This window comes from Pan troglodytes, chromosome 1 (assembly GCF_028858775.2).
Source record: "Pan troglodytes isolate AG18354 chromosome 1, NHGRI_mPanTro3-v2.0_pri, whole genome shotgun sequence".
Classification (NCBI taxonomy): Eukaryota; Metazoa; Chordata; class Mammalia; order Primates; family Hominidae; genus Pan; species Pan troglodytes.
This window is the reverse complement of record NC_072398.2, coordinates 151,091,628-151,098,688: the sequence shown is the minus strand read 5'-3', so window position 1 is coordinate 151,098,688 and position 7,061 is coordinate 151,091,628.

Here is a 7,061-nt window from a genome sequence, read left to right as displayed (position 1 = left end):
TCTAATCAGCTGCCACCATGGTCAGTATATAAAGCAGGCAGAAAAATGGGAAAAGGCTAGACGGGCTTATCTTCCCAGCCTACATCTTTCCCCCATGATAGATGCTTCCTGCCATGGAACATCAGATTCCAAGTTCTTCAGCTTTGGGACACAGACTGAATTCCTTGCCTCTCAGCTTGCAGATGGCCTATCGTGGCACGTTGTGATCGTGTGAGTTAATACTGTTTTAAAAAGTTATATATATATGTGTATATATATATATATATGTATATATATATTTTATTAGTTCTGTCCCACTACAGAACTCTGACTAATACAGATTTTGGTACCAGGAGTTGGCTGCTTAATATGATTAGACCCCAAAATGCTAAAGACTCTACTTCTAATACCATGGAGAACACTGATAGTCCTTGGTGTCAGCTATTTAGAGAGTTATGCAGAATAAATACATTTAATACTCTTGATTCACCACTTGTGACAGGCAAGGAACTTAGTAACTATACATAATACCTTTGACATATGTGGAGAACCAAGGGACATAACAAAGTTGGTTGGTTGGTCCTAAGTTCACTGGACAAAGTGATGAAAGAAAATGGTGAACTCAGGGATTGCAACTCCTGGCTTCAGAAGTAGATATTGAGCCTCAAATCTGGTAATATTGCCCTGAGTGAGAGTCTTATCTCCTGTAGAGAAAGAGCTGAAATTGTGGAAAAATAGACACAAGTTCTTATCATGTGAGTGGCTGACCTGCAACAAAAGGTGCATGCACAGCCTCGCCAGGTGTCTACGTGAAAGTGAGGGCATTGATTGGAAAAGAATGGGACCCTGCTACTTGGAATGGGGATGTGTGTGAGGACCCTGATGAAGCTGCAAACACTGAGCTTGTAAACGTTGATGAACCTTTTTTGCCAGAAAAACAGCTTCCCCCTCCCTAGTAGTGGCAACATTCCCTTCCCAACCCATGCTGCAATCAGTTTTTCCACCTTTTTCTGAAGAGATAAACCCTGCACTGCCTGAGGCAACAGTGATGGTCTCCCCTGAGGCAGTTGTCAGGCTGATAATGTTGATTCTCCTTAGGAACCACCCACAACACACCTGTTTGCTTCTAGACCTATAACTAAAGTCTCAGCAGGCCCCTAGAGGTGAGGTTGAGTGTGACCCATGAAGAGGTACCCTACACTCAAAAAGAACTGCTTGAATTTTCTAATTTATATAAGCAGAAATCTGGAAAGCAGACATGGGAATGGATATTAAGCGTGTGGGATAATGGTGGAAGGAACATAGAGTTGGATCAGGGTGAATTTATTGATTTGGACCTGCTAATACAGATTCTGCATTTAATGTTGCAGCTCAGGGAGTTAAGGTTCTACTAGTTTATTTGCTTGATTAGCTGAAATATAGATTAAAAGATGACTCACTGTGAGTGAGCTGGAAATGCCTCATCTCCCCTGGTTTAATGTAAAAGAAGGGATCTGAAGGCTTAGGGAGATTGGGAGGGTAGAGTGGATTAGTCACTTTAGACCTACTCATCCCAACTGGGAGGGGCCAGAAGATATAACCTTGACCAATGTTTTGCAAAATAGATTTGCGAGGGCAGTACCTGCACCTTTGAAGAGCCCCGTAATTGCTTTTCTCTGTATGTCAGATACAACAGTGGGAACTGCTGACACTCAACTACAAAACTTAAACATAATGGAAGTAATTGGATCCTGAGGTGGTAGGGGCCAAGTGGTGGCACTCAACCATCAAAGGCAAGGTGGACGTAGCTACCATAATGGACAGCAGAGGCAAAGCAATCAGAATAATTTGATTCATGTAGAGCTCTGGCATTGCCTAATCACAGTGTTTTTAGAAGTGAAATTGATAGGAAGCCTACTGCCTTTCTACTTAATTTATATAAGCAAAAAACTTCCAGGTCGAATGGACAAAAGACTAATTTGAATTATAAAAACAGAGAATCATGATCCGTCAATCAATTTCCAGACTTAAGCCAGTTTACAGACCTGGAACCCCTCGAATAAAGGGGCGGCTCAGTCCCCTTGAGAAAGGACCCCACTACACTACCGACAATTTATGCTATTAATCTTTCTCCCATCCTTCTCCAAGGAGACTTCTGGCCTTTTACCAGGGTAACTGTGCATTGGAAAAACGGAAACAATCAGACATGTCCAGTAGTCCACTGGTTCTGAACTGATGTTGATTCCAGGGGACCCAAAACGTCATTTTGGTACTCTAGCTAACGTATGATGCCATTAGAGCTGCCTCTACCTCGAAAAATAGTAAATCAAAAACAATATCGCATCCCTGGAGGGATTGCAGACATTAGTGCCACCATCAAGGACTTGAAAGACGCAGGGATGGTGATTCTCACTACATCCCCATTCAACTCTCTTATTCAGCCTGTGCAGAAGACAGGTAGATCTTGGAGAATGATGGTGTATTATCATAAACTTAACCAAGTGGTGACTCCAATTGCAGTGCTGTACCAGATGTGGTTTCATTGCTTGAGCAAATTAACATGTCTCTTGGTACCTGGTATGTAGCCATTAATTTGGCAAATGCCTTTTTTTTCCATTTCTGTCCATAAGGCCCACCAGAAGCAATTTGCCTTCCGCTGGGAAGGCCAGCAATACAACTTTACTGTCCTACCTCAGGGTTATATCAACTCTGTAGCTTGGCGTCATAATCTTATTTGGAGAGACCTTGATCGCTTTTCACTTCCACAAGATATCACATTGGCCCATTATGTTGATGACATTACGCTGATTGGATCCACTGAGCAAGAAGTAGCAAACACACTGGTCTTATTGGTGAGTCATTTGCATGCCAGAGGATGGGAAATAAATTTGACTAAAATTCAGAAACCTTCTACCTCAGTAAAATTCCTAGGGATCCAGTGGTGTGGGGCCTGTTGAGATATTCCTTCCAAGGTGAAGGATAACTTGCTTCATGTGGCCCCTCCTCCAACCAAGAAAAAGGTACAATGTCTATTTGGATTTTGGAGGCAGCATATTCTTTATTTTGGTGTGTTACTCCGGTCCATTTATCGAGTGACCCAAAAGGCTGCCAGTTTTGAGTGGGGTTCAGAGCAGGAGAAGGCTCTGCAACAGGTCCAGACTGCTGTAAAAGCTGCTCTGCCACTTGGGCCATATGACCCAGCAGATCCAATGGTGCTTGAGGTGTTAGTGGCAGATACAGATGTTGTTTGGACCCTTTGGCAGGCCCCCATTGGTGAATCACAGCAGAGGCCTCTAGTATTTTGGAGCAAGGCTCTTCCATCTTCTGCAGATAACTACTCTTCTTTTGAGACAGCTCTTGGCCTCTTACTGGGCTTTGGTGGAAGCTGAATATTTGGCTATGGGTCATCAAGTCACCATGCAACCTAATTGCCTATCATGAACTGGCTGCTTTCTGACCCATTTAGCTATAAAGTGGGTCATGCACAGCAGCATTTCATCATCAAATGTAAGTGGTATATATGTGATCGGGCTCCAGCATGTCCTGAAGGCCCAAGTAAGTTACACGAGGAAGTGGCTTAAATGCCCATGGTCTCCATTTCTGCCACCCTTCTGCACTGATGGCCTCATGAAGAGTTCCCTGTGATCAGCTGACAGAGGAACAGAAGACTAGGGCCTGGTTCACAGATGGTTCTGCACGATATGCAGGCACCACCCGAAAGTGGACAGCTGCAGCACTACAGCCCCTTTCTAGGACATTCCTGAAGGACAGCAGTGAAGGGAAATCTTCCCAGTGGGCAGAACATCAAGCAGTACACTTGGTTGTACCCTTTGCTTGGAAGAGAAATGGCTAGATGTGCGATTATATAGTCATTCATGGGCTATAGACAATGGTTTGGCTGGATGGTCAGGGATTTGGAAGAACCATGATTGGAAAATTGGTGACGAAGACATTTGAAGAGCAGATATGTGGATAGACAGCTCTGAGTGGTCAAAAACTGAAAATATTTGTACCCCATGTGAGTGCTCGCCAATGGGTGACCTCAGCAGAGGAGGAATTTAATAATAAAGTGGATGACCCATTCTGTGGACACAACTGAGTCTCTTTCCCCATCCACCCCTGTCATTGCCCAATGGTCCCATGAACAAAGTGGCCATGGTGGCAGGGATGGAGGTTACGCATGGGCTCAGCAAATGGACTTCCACTTACCAAGGCTGACCTGGCTATGGCCTCTGCTGAATGCCCAATTTTCCAGCAGCAGAGACTAACACTGAGCCCTCGATATGATATCATTTCTCGAGGTGATCAACCAGCTACCTGGTGGCAGGTTGATTATATTGGACCTCTTCTGTCATGGGAAGGGCAGAGATTTGTCTTCAAGGAATAGACACTTACTCCAGATATGCATTTGCCTATCTTGCACACCATGCTTCTGCCAAGACCACCATCCATGGACTCATGGAATGCCTTATCCACCATCATGGTATTCCACACAGCATTGCCTCTGACCAAAGCACTCACTTTATGGCTAAAGAAGTGCGGCAGTGGTCTCATGCTCATGGACTTCACTAGTCTTACCATGTTCCTGATCATCCTGAAGCAGCTGGATTGATAGAACAGTGGAATGGCCTTTTGACGTCACAATTACAATGCCAACTAGGTGACAATACTTTGCAGGGCTGGGGTGAAGTTCTCCAGAAAGCTGTGTATATTCTGAATCAGAGTCCAATATATGGTACTATTTCTCCCATAGCCAGGATCCCCAGGTCTAGGAATCAAGGGGTGGAAGTGGAAGTGGCACCACTCACCATCACCCCTAGTGATCCACTAGCAAAATTTTTGCTTCCTGTTCTCATGACATTACATTCTGCTGGCCTAGAGGTCTTAGTTCCAGAGGGAGGAATGCTGCCACCAGGAGACACAACAATGATTCCATTAAACTGGATGTTAAGATTGCCACCTGGACACTTTGGGGTCCTCCTAAGTTTAAGTCAACAGGCTAAGAAGGGAGTTACAGTGTTGACTGGAGTGATTGACCTAGACTATAAAGATGAAATCAGTCTACTACTCCACAATGGAGGTAAGGAAGAGTATGCACTATGCATGGAATACACAAGATCCATTAGGGCGTCTCTTAGTACTACCATGCCCTGTGATTAAAATCAATGGTAAACTATAACAGTCCAATTTAGGCAGGAATACAAATGACCCAGACCCTTCAGGAATGAAGGTTTGAGTCACTCCACCAGAAAAAAAAACAAAAGAAAAAAAACCATGATCTGCTGAGGTGCTTACTGAAGGCAAAGGGAATACAGAATGGGTAGTAAAGAAGGTAGTCATCAATACCAACTACGACCACGTAACCAGTTGCAGAAACGAGGACTGTAACTGTCATGAGTATTTCCCCCTTCTTTTGTTAAAAACATGTTTGTGCATGTGTACACTAGTTCTAAGAAAATATCTTCATTTTATTTCCTTTTTCCTTTATCATGTGACATAAGATTTATTTACTTCATATCGGCATTTAAGTATTATTAACTTTATATAGCTTTTGGGTTGGGAATTGGTGCGTTTCAAGTTGTACGAAGGATAGTTGTATTATGTTAGGCATAATTATGACCTTATTATTGTCTTTATTTGAAGATTATATATGATCTTAGGAGATGTGTATGGGTTCAATTTGACAAGGGGTGAACTTGTGATGGTTAATATTGAGTGTCAACTTGGTTGACTTGAAGGATGCAAAGTATTGATCCTGGGTGTGTCTGTGTGGGTGTTGCCAAAAGGGATTAACATTTGAGTCAGTAGGCTGGGGAAGGCAGAGGCACCCTTAATCTGTGTGGACACAATCTAATCAGCTGCCAGCATGGCCAGGATATAAAGCAGGTGGAAAAACATGAAAAGTCTAGACTGGCTTAGACTCCCAGACTTCATCTTTCTCCAGTGCTGGATGCTTCTTGCCCTGGAACATCAGACTCTTAAGTTCTTCAGCTTTGGGACTCAAACTGACTTCCTTGCACCTCTGCTTGCAGACGGCCTGGTGTCTGTCTGTCTGTCTGTCTTTCTTTCTTTCTTTCTTTCTTTTTCTTTCTTTCTTTCTTTTTCTTTCTTTTTCTTTCTCTCTCTTTCTCTCTTTCTTTCTTTCTTCTCTCCCCTTCCTTCCTTCCTTCCTTCTTTCTTCCTTTCTTTCTTTCCTTCTTTCTTTCCTTCTTTCTTTCTTTTCTTTCCTTCCTTCCTTCCTTCCTTCCTTCCTTCTTTCTTTCTTTCTTTCTTTCTTTCTTTCTTTCTTTCTTTCTTTCTCTCTCTCTCTCTCTCTCTCTCTTTCTTTCTTTCTTTCTTTCTTTCTTTCTCGGGTCTTGCTCTGTCACCCAAGGTGGAGAGCGGTGGCATCATCACAGCTTACTGCAGTCTCAACTTCACAGGCTCAAGCAATCCTCCTACCTCATCGTCCTGAGTAGCTGAGACTACAGGCATGTGCCACCATGCCCCGCTAATTTTTGTATATTTTCTAGAGATGGGGTTTCTGCATGTTGCCCATGCTGGTCTGGAACTTTTTGGCTCAAGCAGTTCACCTGCCTCGGCCTCCCAAAGTGCTAGGATTACAGGCATGCACCACTGTGCCTGGCCAACTTAAATGTTTTCAATGGTGGTACACTGCTTTTAGAATAAATATGAGAACATTCAAATAATCCATGGAATCTTCTATGTCCAAGGTTTCGCTTACCTCTTAAGCTCTATCTCCTCCACAATTTTCTCACATTCTCCTTGCAATAACACTGACCTTTCTTTTTATTCCTAATACTGGGAATTCATTTCTACATCTCCTGTGCCCTGAAGGCTCTGAAAATCCCTTTTAACGTATTTAACATCTACTCATGCTTTAGTTTTTACCACAGACACGACTCTTTCAAAGAAACTTTAGCTAAATCCCAAGGCACAAGCAGATATTTATGTTATACTACTGTATAACTTCTTCTAATATTCCTTACCATCGTTAATTACATTTTGAAATCAGATTTTTTGTGATTTTTTAATGTTGTTTCACTTATTAGATTTTAAACTTCATGCAGGGAAGAACCAGAGTCCTTTGGGTGATAATTGCC